Source organism: Heptranchias perlo, chromosome 3, assembly GCF_035084215.1.
Source record: "Heptranchias perlo isolate sHepPer1 chromosome 3, sHepPer1.hap1, whole genome shotgun sequence".
Taxonomy (NCBI): Eukaryota; Metazoa; Chordata; class Chondrichthyes; order Hexanchiformes; family Hexanchidae; genus Heptranchias; species Heptranchias perlo.
The window spans coordinates 75,716,433-75,736,808 of record NC_090327.1 but is presented as its reverse complement, the minus strand read 5'-3'; the positions used below and the strand labels follow the sequence as shown (position 1 = coordinate 75,736,808).

The following is a 20,376-nucleotide window of genomic DNA, read 5'->3' as shown; positions in this document are numbered from 1 at the left end:
TACCTCTACACTTTCCACCCTTCCTCAGCAACCCAGGATGCATCCCATCCGGACCTGATGAATTTTCTACTTTAAGTACAGCCAGCCTTTCTAGTACCTGCTCTTTATCAATTTTTAGCTCATCCTGTATCTCAATTACCTCCTCTTTTACTGTGACTTTGGCAGCATCTTCTTCCCTGGTAAAGACAGTTGCAAAGTACTCATTTAGTACCTCAGCCATAACCTCTGCCTCCATGCGTAGGTCTCCTTTTTGGTCCCTAATCGGCCAACCCCTCCTCTTACTACCCGTTTACTATTTATGAGCTTATAGAAGACTTTTAGATTCCCTTTTATGTTAGCCACCAGTCTATTCTCACTCTCTCTCTCTTTGCCCCTCTTATTTCCTTTTTCACCTCTCCTCTGTAATTTTTATATTCAGCCTGGTTCTGCTTCATCTTCATCCTGGTGCCCATCCTCCTGCCAAATTAGTTTTAATATTATCCCAATGGTGGACAGGAAAGTCCAGCTGCAGTGCATGGTACAGAGAAGAATTTGGTGGAGATTCCATTTTTGGTTCACCATCAGACAGGATATTAAGTATCACTGGGAGAACCAACTGCAGAGGTGGGTTTCATCTACAGCAGGATTTATATGGAATGACTATAATGGGGTAGATCTTTAATTTTGCTAACTGGGCGATTTCTGTAACGGGCAGCCGATCCACACTGCCAGTTTTACACCCAGGTGACCTCATTGTGTCTTGGAGTTCTGAGTCAGCCATGTCTCTTCTGTTTTTCCATTTTCTCCTGGTATTACTTTCTGCGTGCAGTATTATTGCTACCTCTTGCTCTCGAGATGTGGAGTATGGAACATTTTACAACGCTTGTGTGGTCTGGCAACTGTGGAAATAAAACCTGTACCTCCACAGTTGTCACATCATCAGCTACACTTACTGCTACCATTAAAGCCTTACAGGATGCCTGCAAGCTTCTTTACAAGTTCCATGCAGACAACAAGCAAGGCCCCTCCCCCCAACTGATGTGAACTCCATTGCACCATTCAGCAAACAGATGGATTTTACAGACAAAATCACTTTTTATCAATCCACTCAGCTCTTTCTCCACCAATGGGGAGAAAAATAAAGTTAAATATTTGTCCAAAGAATTAAAATAAAACACACAGCTGTTATAAAAAGAACTCACTTGTAAATTGTCTGGTCAGCTTCATTTGTGGAAATAAAAATAGAATTGCATAGCTGCCTGGGACATCTCCTCCAGGAATAATGTTTTCCATTTTTCAATTCAACACAACTCTATTAGCAGAGATTAATACAAGTAGGCAACAGGAGTGCTCTACAGTGAATGACTGTTTAAGTCTGGTTAAGAAAAAATAGCCACTAGTTGCTGCATATAAGCTCCTGAACAGATGAAGATGAATACTATGTTATCACAGAGAAACAGGCAATGCTTGGTCACGCAGTAAGGCACAGCTGGGCCGGCCTCACAATAAGCACGGGGTGTGTAGGCCACATGGGTTAAGACTTAGAGCAAGCACTGGGTTTGGGGGAGGGGAGAGGGCAGTAAACTCACAGTCAGCACAGGAGGATTCAGAGAATGGTTTCCCCTGGAAAGCTATATGTTTCAAAGACATAAATAAAGCAGATCCTTTGAATTCTGCGTTGATGCTGGTTAATTGGGACACCCCGGTGGAAATCAAACAGCTAAAAAAGAACATAAGGTACTGATGTACACACATTTTAAAACGGTCGCTAGTTGAGAAATACATTCCTTGTAAAGAAATCTTGGTTGGCAGTATTTGCAATTTGAAAAAGAATAGTGGTCTAAAAACTCTGAGTAATCAGGTCTTAAAGAAAGAAAACATATCTCAAAATATATTTCAAAATATCTATCGTTGCAACGGCCTCACCAAGAATACTTAAATTACTTACATGAAATCTGAAAGATAACTTTCATGTGTTAAATCTATTAGAAAAATACCAATGTCTATTATAAACAGCCAATTCCTCAATGTTGCACTGAGGGGGATCGGCCCCCTACTGGCAGAGGGCAAGCAGTGAGGAAATGGACTAGGAGGATTGAACGCAGGTGGCATCGCAGTCCCGACTCTGAGGGAGAAATTGAAAGGTTTTTTGAGACTGTGCTGCAGATTTGCACAGGCCTCATTATAGTCTCGAAAATGATTTAAATCATTGTAAATTGGTCCCACAACGATTTTCCTGTGATCTCCTGCCTGACAGCTCTTTGTGTGTTGTTCATCGGTTTAAAACAGGCTCTGGGTGACCTCCATTCTGATTGCTGCAGAATGTCAATATTTAAAGCTGGGACTGCCTGATTTTTGGAAAAATGCCTCTTGCTGCTGTAATGGACTAGCCGCACTGCTGTTTCTGCCTAATTGTTTGTGCAGTAGTTTTTCCTGCTTTCTTTTTTTGCAATACAGGGCTCTTTGCAAACAGACCGAGTTACCAGCAATCTTACTGCTACCAGCTGCCAACCTCAGCTAAAGCCACACTGCTCAGCTTGGTAATTCCATTGGGCCTGCCAATGGCTACCCTGGATCTGAATGAGAAAGACGAGTTCAGGCAGTGGGTAGAAAGGCAGCTGCAGTTACACATCAGGCATCTGACACCCATCTGTAGTTGGCCTTGCAATCTGATCCAGGCACACCTACTTGGCCCTGTCTGTGGAGATCTACCATCAGCGTTTTTGCTACATTACGGACGCTGTGAACAAGGTGTGCAGTCTACTGGAGTCAGACCTGCAGGCAAGACCTACCATAGAAACAATCCTATCTGTTGCTGAGAGAGCTGCCACAGGAATGACCTTTTATGCCACCAAAACCTTTCAAGCCACCACTGGTGACACTTGCCACATTGGTCAAACTTTAGTCCATCAAGCAGATTACAGAAGTCTTTTTTGGCAGGGGAGAACTTATGACACTTTCCCCATAGAAAATAGGCACCAGCACGAGAGGGTGTAGCACTTTTACCCAGATGGTAGGCTTTCCTAAAGTGCAGGGCCTCATTGCTGGCATCCATATAACCAAAGATACTAGCAAGATCCCCATAGCATCTGAGAATAGGAAAGGCTCTCTTTCCATCAAAGTACAGATGGTCTTGGACCATAGGATCAGATTAATGGGGGTGACCACATGATACCATGGCAGCAGCCATGATACCAACATCTTGCGAAATCCATGGCACCAACCCAATTTGAAGAGGTGGACAGACTGGACGGATTGCTGCTGGGGAGCTGGGCTATCCCCTAGAACTCTGGCTATTAACACCAATGAGGAACCCCTCACTGAGACCGATAGAAAGTACAATAAGACTCAGGCCTCCACCCAAATTCTGGTGTTACGGTGGAAGATCGGGAGAACTATGTGCAAGTTCTCCCTCATATTGTGCCACCAGGAATTTCCTCAGGGGTTCTCCTGAATGATCGCTGTAAGTTTGGCAGAAGATCAGCGCTGACCCCAGATGGACTTATAAACAGGGTTTCTGCTGATCTTCCGCCAAAGTTATGGCAGCCAATCAGGAGAACCCCCAAGGAAGTTCCTGGTGTTCATTTTTACTTTACCTATCTGAGAAACCTAGAACTTATATTAAATGGAGCAACATATAAAATTAATTACAAAATAGCTTTTCCTTATAAGTTATAAGGCCGCCACTAGCCCCTCCCACACGAGCCACTGTTACTTCCCTCCCGGCCACCACTACCTTCCAACCTGATTACCCACCCTCCCAACCCGATTGTCCCTCTTCCTGGTCATCACCCTTTCTGGTCCCCTTTAAGCACTTACCTCAGGGCCCTATCTTCCATTCAGTTTTGCCGGCGAGTTGCCTGAGAGTATCCGCAGCTCGCCAGCTCGATGATAATGAGGCCCAAGGCCCAATATTGGGTGCACCTTGGGCTTCACCATTCAGGTGCACAGATGGTTCCTTACGCCCAAAAATGGGCGTGACCAAATTTCTAGACCCATAAATGTAGACTGAATAGGGCCACATGGTCACAATGCTTAAAAAAGAATTACATATATAACATGCTGAGTGGGGGAGGTTGTCTGGCCTCCAAATTTATCTGAACTGAGTTCTCTTCAATGCTACAGTAAGGAATGATAGACACAGTACCACTGCATGCCTGAAATGGTGTTAAACATTAATTATAACAGTTAAATGAAACAGACTAATGACACATGGGCCAACAATGCAACGACCCAAGGTGCAACCAGCCAGAGTGTAGCCTGTGTTCAAACTGTGCACAAGACTCACTAAAGCCTCAAACATGATGCAAAATGTGAACGGATCACCTCAGCAATGCTTCGGTCACTGGGGGAGGTCAGTGTGGGTGTAGAAAATGTTGATCCTGGGTCGATGTCTCCTTTATATACAATCTCCTTTCCTACTCCCTGTTTTTTTTCCAGCCTTCACCAGCCAGCAGCCTTTCCACAGCTGCTGGTATCCAACATTCTGGCCCCTGACCCCATGGTAATCCAGTGCATCCTACACCATTTGCTGGAACACTACCAAATTAGGTTTGTGAGCTGAGCTTGTATTACGACATGAAGTCAGCTCATTCAGGTGCAGGTGTTGCCAGCATCTCCAGGACACTGTTGGCCCCACTGTGCCCTTTCCTCCTTACCTCAGCTTTATCACAGCGGTTAAATACATGATTCTTGTGGAACAGGCCCGAGCTGCAAAGTTAAATTTTATCTTTTTTAAAATTTCTGTAGAATAATCATTTCCAAGATTCAGTGGGTAAATGCACTCCCTAACATGCATACACACCAAATGAGATCTTCCGAGTGTATTAAGTTACCTGATCTCAGCTGGTTGAGGCAGTATAATTGGCTTCAGTGCCCAGGGATAGAGGAAAAATCAGATAGGGTTCCTACTCCTGATCATAATCAAGTGAACCTCCCTCCCTCACCCCCCTCCCCAGAAGGTGGTCAAGGAGAGGGTCAAACTGTGGTGATCCACCTGCCCAAACCCCATGGCTTAATACTTGCTAGCATCTACTGCCATGGCTCTGATTTGAAGAGTGGTCACTTGAGTGAGGTATTTGGGTGAAATCGCACCCCAGCATGAGTCAGCACCTTCAGGGGAAGAGGGGAAACTTTCTGTTGAATGAAACAAATTCCATTGCAAAATCATTTAAAAACTATCGCAGAAAGCACTGCAGAAGACTGATTGCATTTTGTCATTTGACAACTCTTTTCACTCTGATTGGAAAATAATCATAATTTATTTGTTCAGTCATAGAGTGGAGCCTTGTGCATACTCAAATATGCCTTGGTCCATACACAGCAGCTACATATGTAGCTTTTAACAGTAACTTTTTATCTATTATGCTGAACTCGGAGGGATGGAGCCTCACTTGCAGACAATTGGTTACAAGAAGAATATTTTATCGGAAGCCATTGAAATTTTTTTTAAAAATCAAGCGATTACTTGTGCTTTGAAACTGATCAGAAGAAAAGGATACTACAGAATGATAATGGATTGAAAAACAAGAAGTAAGGCTTCGAAATAAGAACTTACTTTTTAAGCATCTGTTTAGATCTTTCAGAGTTCCTCTCACATTCAATAACTGTAGAGTTTAAAATCTTCTTAGATGTGTAGAAAGTACCTAAGGAAAACAGTAAACAGTGTCATATGCCATGTGAAAATAAGGTTAATGAAATTCTAGCTACTTTAATCTTTTGTAAGATGTTCATTCATATCTACACATGGTGGATAAATATTTATAATACACATTGTTTAAAAGATAATCATCTGGTTTACTATCAAATATTTAATTTTAATCTGCTCAGCTTTGTTTTCTGATAAGATGAGAAATGCGTCTATTTGTACTTCTGAAACTTTAAAGCTTAACACACGTTCATTAAAATGTAAAGAAGCAGGAATTGCAAGGATGATAACTGCTGTGATCTGAAGACTGAAGATTTTCCAAACTGTCGAACAACAGACAGTTACTCTGGAAGAACTGTGCTCAGGCCAGTGATAAGATGGAAACTTGTATATATTCCCACATCCTCTTCCAAAATAGTTAATAATGTTTTCTATCTTACCAGTTTGAAAAACACGCAATGTCCCTCACTGCTGACCTTTGAAGTGACTTGGAGTCAATTGAGGAGCTTTTCTAATGGTTGTGGTACTGTTCGAATGTCATAGTCCTGTAGAGTGAACAATTACTGGCTTATCCTCAAATTTCAGATACTTTTCTTCATTATGACTAATGACTCATATGATTACACAAAATGCTGGAAGGTAACAACTGTGCATAGTACCAAATAAAGATGTATTGTTGAATGTCTTAAGCATTTTTCTTTGGAAAAACACAGTGCACATTGTGCTTAGGTTTAGTGATTAAAGGCTGCCTATTTATCACAGCATGCAGCATTCAAAACCTAGCTTTCAGTTTAACAGACATTTATATTACAGGCAAGCATGGCTCATGCTACAGAAATAAAAATAAAATTAGAATAATCTGACAATAGTTTTCATGCTGCCTTTAGCACAATGTATTTTCAATAATGTGGAGATGCCGGTGATGGACTATTTTCAATAAGTGCAGAATGACAAGGTGCAAACACACCTCTATTGTATAAGGTAAGCATAATGTAAGCTTTTAGCTTCAGGCTAAAGTTCTTATCTTTTTCTCCACTATTTTTCCGTACTTTACAAATATTCTTAGGAATGTGCTGTAAGGTTGTGCAATGTTGGGTGCTTTCAGCCCACCATGCCTGCTAGTAGTAACATGCTGGCACGTGCGTGATGTCCCCCACCTAGTGAACTCACATCCTCAGCTGTACCGAGGGCTTCAAATACCACAGGGATTCCTGTGTGTGAAAGTAAGCCGAATTTAATGGCAGGACCTCATTTGAATTTTTTTTCTCCGTTTCCTGGCCAGCAGCTGGCCAGATTCGGGGTGGGGTGGGGGGGGAGGGGAAGATCATGGGTCGGCCTGTAGATCGTGGGGGGGATATTGGATTACGGTGGGGTGGGTCGGCAGATCGCGGTGGGGGGATGGCAGATCGGGGGGGGGGGGGGACGGCAGATCGGGGGGGGGGGGGGGGGGACGGCAGATCGGGGGGGGGGGGGGGACGGCAGATCGGGGGGGGGGGGGGGACGGCAGATCGGGGGGGTGGGGGACGGCAGATCGGGGGGCGGGGACGGCAGATCGGGGGGCGGGGACGGCAGATCGGGGGGGGGGGACGGCAGATCGGGGGGGGGGGGAACGGCAGATCGGGGGGGGGGGAACAGCAGATCGGGGGGGGAACAGCAGATCGGGGGGGGGGGGACAGCAGATCGGGGGGGGGGGGACAGCAGATCGGGGGGGGGGGACAGCAGATCGGGGGGGGGGGACAGCAGATCGGGGGGGGGGGACAGCAGATCGGGGGGGGGGGACAGCAGATCGGGGGGGGGGGGACAGCAGATCGGGGGGGGGGGGGACAGCAGATCGGGGGGGGGGGGACAGCAGATCGGGGGGGGGGGGACAGCAGATCGGGGGGGGGGGACAGCAGATCGGGGGGGGGGGGACAGCAGATCGGGGGGGGGGAAAGCAGATCGGGGGGGGGGGGACAGCAGATCGGGGGGGGGGGGACAGCAGATCGGGGGGGGGGGACAGCAGATCGGGGGGGGGGGACAGCAGATCGGGGGGGGGGGACAGCAGATCGGGGGGGGGGGACAGCAGATCGTGGGGGGGGGGACAGCAGATCGGGGGGGGGGGACAGCAGATCGGGGGGGGGGGGACAGCAGATCGGGGGGGGGGGGACAGCAGATCGGGGGGGGGGGGATAGCAGATCGGGGGGGGGGGACAGCAGATCATGGTGGGGAGGGACATCGGATGGTGGAGGGGTGGGTTGGCAGATCGCCGGGGGAGAGTGGGGTGGAGGCCGATTGCGGCAGGTTAGCTTGGGGGGCCGGGGGAAAGCACTCCTGCTCCTTCTGGCCCACGAGCAGTGCTGGAATAGCACTTACCTGCTGCATCCAGCCATTCTCGCCTCTGTTTAGTGCCCAGGAAACCTAGCCCGCAGCTGTTCAATCTAAATGGCTGCTAAAATCTGAGGCACTCATTAACATATTAGAATGACCGACCCACCTCTCGAGAGCAGGTTGCTCGCCCGCCCCGGTTAAACAGGAAGTAGGCACCTTCGCAGTGTTTTGGGGTAGGGTTTCAGATTTTTCAGAATTTAACCCCCCCACCCCACCCTTCCTGGGGGGTTAAAATTCCCCTCCTCCGTGTCTGTTTAAGTGAAACTCTAAGCAAAAATAGAGACAAAATATGAAACAAATTGAATATACTATACCTACGATTCCAACATCAACATGTGATTTAATTTTCTACTCTAGTGCAGAACACTTAAGAAGTAACTTAGATTCCCATTTGTATATTTTTTCAGGCAATATTGTTTGATTATAGCAAAGGCAACTCAAAGCAACTGCCTATTTTAATACTGCTTATCAAAGAGAATATTATGATTCAACATTCTTCCCAGTGAATCCTCTTTAGTACCCATCGCAACAATGTTTATATTATAAAGAAGCCGCCAGACACATTCCTCTTCCTCTTTACCACTCTCGACTATCATTGCTCCAAAAATACCTGCTGATTTATTATAGAGTCTTATATCAGAAGGCAGTACAGGTTATAGTTGTATCATATACACAGGATGGAGAGCTTTCCTATAACTCATTGTAAAAAATAATCTGGTAATGCTGACAAAGCTGTGTCACCAATCTAATAAACCTTTAGGTCCTGCATCACTTATCTATTAAAGCTCCAGGTTCTGTGTTGTAAAATCAATATATATCAGTTGGCATCTTGAAACAGCAGCAAAACCTGAAATTTGGCCATATAAATGAAACAAGCTCAACGTAAAGAAAATTCACAAGCTGATATACAAGTATGAAGAATAGCAGATATCATTCAATGAATTTAAAGCTAACCCAATCTCAGTGTTTGAGTGATGCCATAAACTAATTAATTCCTGCGAATTTGTAAATCTATCCCGATGTATGATGTCAGCTAAACTCCCTTGATTGGATTATTGATTTGTAATTCACTGACAGCTATCTATTATTCTCTCTGTCCGTGCACAATCACTTGGCAGGAAGAAGGTAGCCTTTCGTCTGTCTTCTCAAATAGTTTCAATTCAGAATATAAACGTCAGGCGCATCAGTTAGGGTTCGTGCCAAGTCTGGAAAAAAATTGTGATTTAGAGTTAGCACCAAGCTTAGAAAAAAATGCTATTTATGCACTAGACTGCCAATCAGGCATTTCAGGGCCTCTTTAACAAAGAAAAAAAAATAAAGTATGACAAGCTTGAATCAACACCCTATATAAATACGGTGTATTCAGCTAATGGCAGCAGAATCCAAGCAGTGTTTCACTCTTCACCACTTCAATCAGCACTAAGAAGCCAGAAAGGAAATATTTTAGTGCTATGCCATTAACCTTTTACTCTCATAAGCTTGTCTTTGCTATGAGAGGAGAATTGATCAATATCATGTCAAAAGACAACTGTGTCAGCACAATTTAGCCTGCTTTTCCTTTCCACTGCTCACTACAGCTGTCTAATCTTGTTTCTCAAAAGTAAACTGCTTTTACGTGAACCCTACCAATCTACAAAACTATTTAATCATGCCCATGGGTAAAGGCATCATTCAAATTAGAAAGGCAAGCTGGAAAATAGAAGCTATCAAATGTGAGCTACATAATGATCTGAACATATTAAAACCTAAGACAAGGTATGGGCATCGTGCTCCAATGCAGTATTTTATTTTAGGATTTCATGGGTTAACAATCCCAAGACTAACGCAACATGATAGCCAACAGTATCCTGGCTAAAAGAAGGAGAACATGGCAGCACCAACCTGTAGCAACTGAAAGTTCATTCCACATGAGTAGGTAACCTTGCAAAACCAGGCAGTGACCCAATTGAAAGGCTGAAAGAATAATTACCAGCCATTCTCACAACGTATAGGTCTTTAAATAGTAAACCTAAGGATCTAGCAGTCATCAACCAAAATGCGATTTATTATTGTATTTGGGACCTGATGGTCATTCTTTGTGAACATAAGACTCAGCCAGGGCGTGATGTGATGAGATTGATAAAGTGGACTGATGTGGAAGACGAGTTCTGGAGGATTACTGTGAGTCCCTTCACACCTACACACAAAACTGTGCTTCTGAACTAAATGTGTGCAGTGTTGACCAAAGTTATGATAGGAATGAAGATTGCCATCGTCAAATTATTTTGGTTTTATTCTTACATACATTCTAAAGCAGAGATTTGAAACAGAGAATGTTGCTGTGAATCAGCCTGATTTACTAAGTAAATAGCCTGTGAACTGCAGAGAATGCCAGTCTATCAAAATGCCACTCAAAATGTAGTTTAAGAGCTTTAAGGCAGAGAGCTCATTTTTATCAGATGAGATTATAAAAGATCAATGATAGAACAATTAAGACAAATAAACTTTTTGTTTGAAATGCATTGAATTTCTGGCATTGTTGTAAACTATGCACCTGCTCATCGGAACATAGAAATCTCGAGAGCAGGATATACAGGGCTTCTTGCTTGTGGGCAGCTGATCGATGTCATTTTAATCTAAAGAGTCATATATATTTCTTTCACTTTGCCATTTTAAAATGTATTTGTCTTCTCTTTTTTAGTTTCACCTTCGCCTCACTGAAAAGCAATCTCCATATTCATCAAAATTCCATTTTGAGTAGGATTGGATAACTGCCTCTCTTAATCAAGAGATAATACCAAAATACCATATAAATATAAATAGTCATTAGCCAATTCAGATTAGTTAATGACTGTTTATACTTCATGCAGCAATCTCAATTATTCAGATTACTCAAAGCTTTTGGCATTTTTTTAGAATCTCCTATCTACAAGTACTTTAAGGTGAGACAGATGATTTTCTACCACATGTGGATGACTGCCATCTTCAAAATGGTTTGAAGATTACTGCTAAATGATAACATTTCCCCCCAGTTTAATTGTACTTAATTATATACAGTCATTTTCTCAGTTTTCAAAACCTGAGCCAATATGCTACAGACCTATTCATATTTTACTGCTCGTCCAAATTACCACTTTGTTCCATATTCATTTTTATTTTACTTTAATCCTCCAGTGCTCAGTTTGTGAGGGTTTTTGAACCAAATCGCCAGCCAGACTACAGCTAGTTGATAGCCAACTTGTTGGAGATGCAGAAAACAGCCTGGGGTATTAGAGGACTGCCATGGATGCAGAGTGTGCACAGAAATGCAGTAAAAATGAGGTGCCAACCTGGTGAAGCTACAACTCAGGACTACATGCATGCTGAACAGCGGAAGCAACATGCTATAGACAGAGCTAAGCGATTCCACAACCAATGGATCAGATCAAAGCTCTGCAGTCCTGCCACATCCAGTCGTGAATGGTGGTGGACAATTAAACAACTAATGGGAGGAGGAGGCTCTGTGAACATCCCCATCCTCAATGAGGGCAGAGTCCAGCACGTGAGTGCAAAAGACAAAGCTGAAGCGTTTGCAACCATCTTCAGCCAGAAGTACCGAGTAGATGATCCATCTCGGCCTCCTCCCAATATCCCCACCATCACAGAAGTCAGTCTTCAGCAAATTCGATTCACTCCATGTGACATCAAGAAATGGCTGAGTGCACTGGATACAGCAAAGGCTATGGGCCCCGACAACATCCCGGCTGTAGTGCTGAAGACTTGTGCTCCAGATCGAGCCGCGCCTCTCGCCAAGCTGTTCCAGTACAGCTACAACATTGGCATCTACCCGAAAACGTGGAAAATTGGCCAGGTATGTCCTGTCCACAAAAAGCAGGACAAATCCAATCTGGCTAATTACCGCCCCATCAGCCTACTCTTAATCATCAGCAAAGTGATGGAAGGTGTCATCGACAGTGCTATCAAGCGGCATTTACTCACCAATAACCTGCTCACCGATGCTCAGGTTGGGTTCTGCCAGGACCACTCGGCTCCAGACCTCATTACAGCCTTGGTCCAAACATGGACAAAAGAGCTGAATTCCAGAGGTGAGGTGAGAGTGACTGCCCTTGACATCAAGGCAGCATTTGACCGAGTGTGGCACCAAGGGGCCCTAGTAAAATTGAGGTCAATGGGAATCAGTGGCTGGAGTCATACCGAGCACAAAGGAAGATGGTAGTGGTTGTTGGAGGCCAATCATCTCAGCCCCAGGACATTGCTGCAGGAGATCCTCAGGGCAGTGTCCTAGGCCCAACCATCTTCAGCTGCTTCATCAATGGCCTTCCCTCCATCATAAGGTCAGAAATGGGGACGTTCGCTCATGATTGCACAGTGTTCAGTTCCATTCACAACCCCTCAGATAATGAAGCAGTCCGTGCCCGCATGCAGCAAGACCTGGACAACATCCAGGCTTGGGCTGAGAAGTGGGAAGTAACATTCGTGCCAGACAAGTGCCAGGCAATGACCATCTCCAACAAGAGAGAGTCTAGCCACCTCCCCTTGACATTTAATGGCATTACCATTGCTGAATCTCCCACCATCAACATCCTGGGGGTCACCATTGACCAGAAACTTAACTGGACCAGCCACATAAATACTATGGCGACAAGAGCAGGTCAGAGGCTGGGTATTCTGTGGTGAGTGACTCACCTCCTGACTCCCCAAAGCCTTTCCACTATCTACAAGGCACAAGTCAGGAGTGTGATGGAATACTCTCCACTTACCTGAACGAGTGCAGCTCCAACAACACTCAAGAAGCTCAACACCATCCAGGACAAAGCAGCCCACTTGATTGGCACTCCATCCACCACCATAAACATTTACTCCCTTCACCACTGTTGTAGCTGTTCCAGTACAGCTACAACACTGGCATCCACCCGACAATGTGGAAAATTGCCCAGGTATGTCCTGTCCACAAAAAGCAGGACAAATCCAATCCGGCCAATTACCGCCCCATCAGTCTACTCTCAATCATCAGCAAAGTGATGGAAGGTGTCGTCGACAGTGCTATCAAGCGGCACTTACTCACCAATAACCTGCTCACCGATGCTCAGTTTGGGTTCCGCCAGGACCACTCGGCTCCTGACCTCATTACAGCCTTGGTCCAAACATGGACAAAAGAGCTGAATTCCAGAGGTGAGGTGAGAGTGAGTGCCCTTGACATCAAGGCAGCATTTGACCGAGTGTGGCACCAAGGAGCCCTAGTAAAATTGAAGTCAATGGGAATCAGGGGGAAAACTCTCCAGTGGCTGGAGTCATACCTAGCACAAAGGAAGATGGTAGTGGTTGTTGGAGGCCAATCATCTCAGCCCCAGGATATTGCTGCAGGAGTTCCTCAGGGCAGTGTCCTAGGCCCAACCATCTTCAGCTGCTTCATCAATGACCTTCCCTCCATCATAAGGTCAGAAATGGGGATGTTCGCTGATGACCGCACAGTGTTCAGTTCCATTCGCAACCCCTCAGATAATGAAGCAGTCCGAGCCTGCATGCAGCAAGACCTGGACAACATCCAGGCTTGGGCTCACAAGTGGCAAGTAACATTCGCGCCAGATAAGTGCCAGGCAATGACCATCTCCAACAAGAGAGAGTCTAACCACCTCCCCTTGACATTCAACGGCATTACCATCGCCGAATCCCCCACCATCAACATCCTGGGGGTCACCATTGACCAGAAACTTAACTGGACCAGCCATATAAATACCGTGGCTACGAGAGCAGGTCAGAGGCTGGGTATTCTGCGGCGAGTGACTCACCTCCTGACTCCCCAAAGCCTTTCCACCATCTACAAGGCACAAGTCAGGAGTGTGATGGAATACTCTCCACTTGCCTGGATGAGTGCAGCTCCAACAACACTCAAGAAGCTCGACACCATCCAAGATAAAGCAGCCCGCTTGATTGGCACCCCATCCACCACCACCCTAAACATTCACTCCCTTCACCACCGGCGCACTGTGGCTGCAGTGTGCACCATCCACAGGATGCACTGCAGCAACTCGCCAAGGCTTCTTCAACAGCACCTCCCAAACCCGCGACCTCTACCACCTAGAAGGACAAGGGCAGCAGGCGCATGGGAACAACACTACCTGCACGTTCCCCTCCAAGTCACACACCATCCCGACTTGGAAATATATCGCCGTTCCTTCATTGTCGCTGGGTCAAAATCCTGGAACTCCCTTCCTAACAGCACTGTGGGAGAACCGTCACCACACGGACTGCAGCGGTTCAAGAAGGCGGCTCACCACCACCTTCTCGAGGGCAATTAGGGATGGGCAATAAATGCCGGCCTTGCCAGCGACGCCCACATCCCGTGAACGAATAAAAAAAAATTAAAAAAAACGTGGCTGCAATGTGTACCATCCACAGGATGCACTGCAGCAACTCGCCAAGGCTTCTTCGACAGCACCTCCCAAACCCACGACCTCCAGCACCTAGATGGACAAGGGCAGCAGGCACATGGGAACAACACCACCTGCACGTTCCCCTCCAAGTCACACATCATCCCAACTTGGAAATATATCGCTGTTCCTTCATCATCGCTGGGTCAAAATCCTGGAACTCCCTACCAAACAGCACTGTGGGAGAACCTTCACCACACAGACTGCAGCGGTTCAAGAAGGCGGCTCACCACCACCTTCTCAAGGGCAATTAGGGATGGGCAATAAATGCTGGCCTTGCCAACGACGCCCGCATCCCATGAACAAATAAAAAATAAATGCACCACCAATTGAATGTAACCCACAAGGCTGGAAAGAGGCACTTTAAAGAGAAGCTACAGGCACTCGATTAAACAAATAGGCCCTCTTATGTTCCCCTCTCTCCAGTTCATGCTGGCACTCTGTTTCCTACCTGCATGTGCATGCTGGCACTGTATCCCTCTTTCTCCCCCAATATTGGCATTGTACCCCTTACCCCCAAATTGCCAATGTGTTACTTCTCCTAAATCCATTTTGTCACTGTACCCCTTCCCTCCATGCTGGCACTGTGTTCCACCCTCCACCCATGCTGCTATCATGCCCCACTCCTCCACAACGCCGTTCCTGGGTTTCCCCTCCTTCTTCTTCCTGTTCCCTACCGAGTATTGCTAGATACCAGAGTCAGTCCCATTCTACCTCTTACCTGAGTTGGGCTGGCTTCTACTGAAGCTGCTTGCTGCCAAAGTGGAAATGATTGAACATGGCTGCATGCTGTGGGAGAAATTAAATTACAACAGTGACAAAATCTAAACCAGATAAACAATCAGCCCGATTTGTCCCTCACGAGCCCTAGCGCTAGTTGGATGGCACAGTCTGCTGATCTGGTGCAAAACCACAATTTTCTTAGTCAGATCTATATACTGAAAACATGCAATAAATGTCTGACACTGAGCAGTGCCGTACGCTTATTGCAGTGGCGAGTTCTGTACGTGTAATTGTGATCTCTCATTATAAGTAATAATTTAAATACAGAATACAAACAAAAATTATGAGGTCATTTAATGGTTTAGTAGACTAGGAAGGCGGTAGTTTTGATTCCTGGCCGGTGCAGTTAACTGATCTTTACAAGATTGGCATCCATGCTACAGGATTAGGGGGGTAAAAAAAAATCAGTGATCCTACTTCTGGTTGCCAGTGGCCAATTACCCACACATGGTCTGAGATCATCTAATGGCTTGGTGGGTAAATGCATCAGGCAGTGTGGTACCAGGCCATGTAGACCAGGAAGGTGCCAGTCTTCTCCTCCACTTCAGTAAGTGGCTCGCGCTGATGGTTCAGCTGCATTTAGGAATTTGCTATGAAGGATGAACCCTTTCCAGTGACCCTTGCTGGAAAGTGTGGACATTAAGTGAGGATAGGATTCAGCTTGGCTTCGCTCCATAATCAAATAGCTTGTGAATGGCTGTTTGGACATGGTATCGGTGCCTGGGGAACCGTACCAAGCGTATGTCGGCAGTTTTAGCAGAGATGGAGGAGAAAGCATAGAGAAAATAGTAGGAAAATATTGCAGCCTTTGCCTGCATTCCTGCACAGAACATTCCTTAAGGAGGGGAAGTGGCACTGTATGAGTTTAATTTTTAAACTGCCTTTTTTCCCTGCCCTTTATAAAATAATTTTTTCTTGTCTTCTCTGTGTCAACATGTGCCATGCATTGTTCCCCAGTCAACGAGGAATGTAAGCAGACTGCTCCCAGACCCCTGCCAATACTGCTCTGTAACTAATAAGGAGTAGTAAGCAAAAAAAGTGCTTTCTCCACTGCCTCCCTCCATTTCAACGAGCACCTCTTCCTGATGGCACATTTGTGATTGGGAATTTACTGTGAAGGATGAACCTATATCCTTACCACATCACAATGCAGCAGACTCAGTTCTGTACCCCTGTGCTGCTGAAAGTTTATTTCTAAAGATCAAACGATTGTAATACTTATTACAGACTTATAAGAAGTAAGACACCAAGCCTAAATTGCACTTTAGTAACAGGTTTAAAAAGTAAACAATAATTAATTGGATTAAAAATATATTCAAAGCTAGAAAATAACACTGAAATTGATGAAAATTATATACATTATTAAATATGGATTATAAGAATATTTTTCTTTGACAACTATAAGCTTTAATTGGATTTTCTAAAATTCTGAATTGTAAATTATATTCAGTTAGGACATGTTGAAACCATCAGACCATATAAGAGTAATTGGTCTATTCCCAAACGGAGTGTGACAGTGCTGAGTAAAAACTGCATCAAATGCTCCTAGGCTAAGTGTCACATTGGCCAGATTAGAATGCCTTGATAATGTGCCTATAACTCTAACCTCAGAAAGCACCTTTGTAATAGCGATCTGGCAGAAGCTCTGGGAGAGACAGCTACAATTATATCTACCAGTTCACCCATAATATTATGTTGTGAATAATACACTTGAGAACCAATATTCAGCACATTGTCATCATCCTTCAAAAGCTCAATGACAATGCTGATCACTCTTTAAAACACACAAAATGATTGCGGTCGTTCGAGAATGTACAAAGAGGACATGTCGTAGCATTCCAACTGAGCTGAGTGCCAGTATTGCCTCAGTGATAGCACTCTTGCCTTTATATCATGAAGGCCATGGTTCAAGCTCCACTCCAGAGACTTGAGTATGCTTTATCTTCACTTTACGGCATGGATTTAATATAAATTACAGGTAAACCCAGACCATTCAGATGGATTAGATCAGTTCCATTGGGTGTGAGAGGGGCAAGAATCCAAAGTCAGTTCTATTAATTCCCAGGACAGAGCCAGGGTACCAAGCATCACTTACATGAGTAAGCAAACTGTTGTTAGGGATTATGATGACAGCATGTCACAATGACGTCACACAAGAAAAAAAGCCAAATAGAGATATGGAAGTTGTACTCATTGAAAGGGTGGTCTTTACTACCAAGGAGAGAAAAAATAGGACCACTGAGTTGGAATTGTCTTTTGTTCAATAGTGAACCTATGAACAAATCTCCATTGCATAAGCTGAAGGCTTCCTTGTTATAAGCATAAATTAAGCATGCAGTCCATGAGCAGGACAATTGAGAGATTGCTCCAATGTCCCAGGCATCATAGAGGGCAGGCCAAGTACCAGACTTCGGCATAAGATGATTCAATTAGTACAGGCAATATTCATCACTTGGCATTCTATGGTACCAATGCAACCATAACAACAACAGCAAAAGCAGATAGCACATAACAACAGCTTCCATTTATACTGCAAAGAGTAAACCATTATGAACTCCATTCAAGACAAACTCTGTACTGTAAACCGATACACGGATTCAAAAAAAATATCTCACTCCTGTGGCTGTTGGCTTCATATTGGTTTGATACAAATACTGACCTTGCTATAAGATCAGTGTCCATCTTACACTATTGCCAAGTATCTTCAGGCAACGGCAGCCTCCAATGTGTTGGTTTTATGACCTTACACAGCTGTCCTTGTTTAGCATCTGCCCAGCAGAATTTAAGAAGTCCAAGGTCTGCAGCGATACAAGCACTTTAGATTTCAGATCAGTTGCTCTAACTCCTGGCGGTCAGTATATGCAGGCATGCACACAGAAATGACACAAAAGTCTTTATCTTGAACATGCATGCACACACACACGCACATATATATATACACACACAATGCATTATTGTTTGTGCCCAGAATTGAATACTATTATCTGCAGATATACAGGAATGAGTTTGGGAAAAGGTAGGAAAACTTAAAACATATGGAATGAGAAATCACGTGCAGAAAAACATTATAACCTGCTGGGATAGGAGTTTCATAAACTACGAATGGTATCTGAACAATAAAAGTAAAATCAAAGAGCTATCTCAGACAGATTAGAATAACAATGCATTTAAGTTAGAGCTGAATATACAATAGGACCTTTAAGTTCTCTTGATGGCCAATGTCTACAAAACACTACCAGGCTCAAAAACCAATGAGTGAACTGATATCATCATGTATGTGGATTATGAGCTGTGGTCCATATATGTGGGATAACTTTGCAGATTGGTCCTATTTTGTCCCACACTTTCCCTGTAGCCCTGCACAATTTTTCCCTTCAAATATTTGACCAATTCCTTTTTGAAAGCCACAATTGAATCTGCTTCTACCACCCTTTCAGGCAGCGCATTCCAGATCAATGGTCATATCATTGCCCAAAATATCTCCTTAAGGAATAATTGGTCAGAAAAATAATATTTAGTCCACTAATAGGGACAGTGTGGTTTGTTTCATTATTTTCTTTGTTGTGTGGAGTTTTACAAAATAAGTTATAATTCATTGTAATTATTACTCTGTTCATTGACTTATTTGTAAAATAAATCAGCTTGATGATTTATATTTCACCTCATCTTACTAAAGTGTTCATCAGACTGCCTTTCAGAAGATTGGAGAAGTACGTATGGTGGCACCTGTGGTATTACAGTATTCAGTCCCATACAAGGAGTTTTATTATTATAACCCCTGGATCACACTACCATTTGACTAGATATTGGTCAATAAAGGTAAACTGATCATAATGGACGCGGGACCCATTCACTGCAGAGGCCGGTGACACGGAACCCTAGAGAATTTCTAGCGCAGACCTGGAATTTGTAATAGTTCTACATCCGTAATAAGAGATAAAATATGGCGTTGCATAGAAAATTGGCTTAAAAGAAGAAACAGAAGGTAGCTACAAATGGGAAATTATTAGACTGAAAAGAAGCTATGAGTGGGGCATCTCAGGAACCAGTCTGGGGCTTTCACTATTTTTAGTAAGCTCATCTTATGCATCATTGCTCACTGTATAATATGGCGATGATGTTTAGCTGCTAACTTGGCCTGCTCCTTCATGGCTAATTCTCAAATCCTATAGAATCATAGAATCGTTACAGCACAGAAGGAGGACATTCGGCCCATCAAGCCTGTGCCAGGTCATTGTGAGAGCAATCCAGTTGGTCCCATTCCCCTGCCCTTTCCCTGTAACCTAGTAAATCTTTTCTGCACCCTCTCTAAGGCCTTCACATCCTTCCTAAAGTGCGGTGCCAGAATTGGACACAATACTCCAGTTGTGGCCGAACCAGTGTTTTATAAAGGTTCAACCTAACTTCCTTGATTTTGTACTCTATGCCTCTATTTATAAATTGTAAACAATTTTACAACACCAAGTTATAGTCCAACAATTTTATTTTTAATCCCACAAGCTTTCGGGGGCTTCCCCCTTCCTCAGGCGGTGTGGAAATGACATTTTCGAATCCTTCGCATTTTAAGATCACAGAACAATGCCTGGTGATTACTGCCCGTTGCCAAGGCAATCACAGTGAGCAGACAGAAAGGTGTCACCTAAAAAGGCCACCGAATATACAAACCCCCCAAAAAAAGAGAGAGAGAGAGATAAGGAAGACAGTCAATGACCCGTTATATTAAAAACAGATAACATTTGTTCGCTGGTGGGGTTACGTGTAGTGTTACGTGTAGTGTCACACTACACGTAACCCCACCAGCGAACAAATGTTATCTGTTTTTAATATAACGGGTCATTGACTGTCTTCCTTATCTCTCTCTCTCTCTCTTTTTTTGGGGGGTTTGTATATTCGGTGGCCTTTTTAGGTGACACCTTTCTGTCTGCTCATTGTGATTGCCTTGACAACGGGCAGTAATCACCAGGCATTGTTCTGTGATCTTAAAATGCAAAGGATTCGAAAATGTCATTTCCACACCGCCTGAGGAAGGGGGAAGCCCCCGAAAGCTTGTGGGATTAAAAATAAAATTGTTGGACTATAACTTGGTGTTGTAAAATTGTTTACAATTGTCAACCTCAGTCCATCACCGGCATCTCCACATCTATTTATAAAGTCCAGGATCCTGTATGCTTTTTTAACCACTTTCTCAAC

The 20,376-nt window shown here is 44.3% G+C and overlaps 1 protein-coding gene across 1 annotated transcript in view; it reads right to left on the bottom strand.

Moving 5' to 3' along the window:
* Window positions 1-5,618, bottom strand: part of LOC137316085 (extracellular sulfatase Sulf-1-like) — a 441,788-nt gene extending 436,170 nt beyond the window's left edge. Inside the window, exon 1 of the mRNA XM_067980325.1 lies at window positions 5,537-5,618. The gene's annotated coding sequence lies outside the window, so the exon portion shown is untranslated. The remainder of the gene's footprint in view (window positions 1-5,536) is intronic.
* Window positions 5,619-20,376: the final 14,758 nt, after the last annotated feature.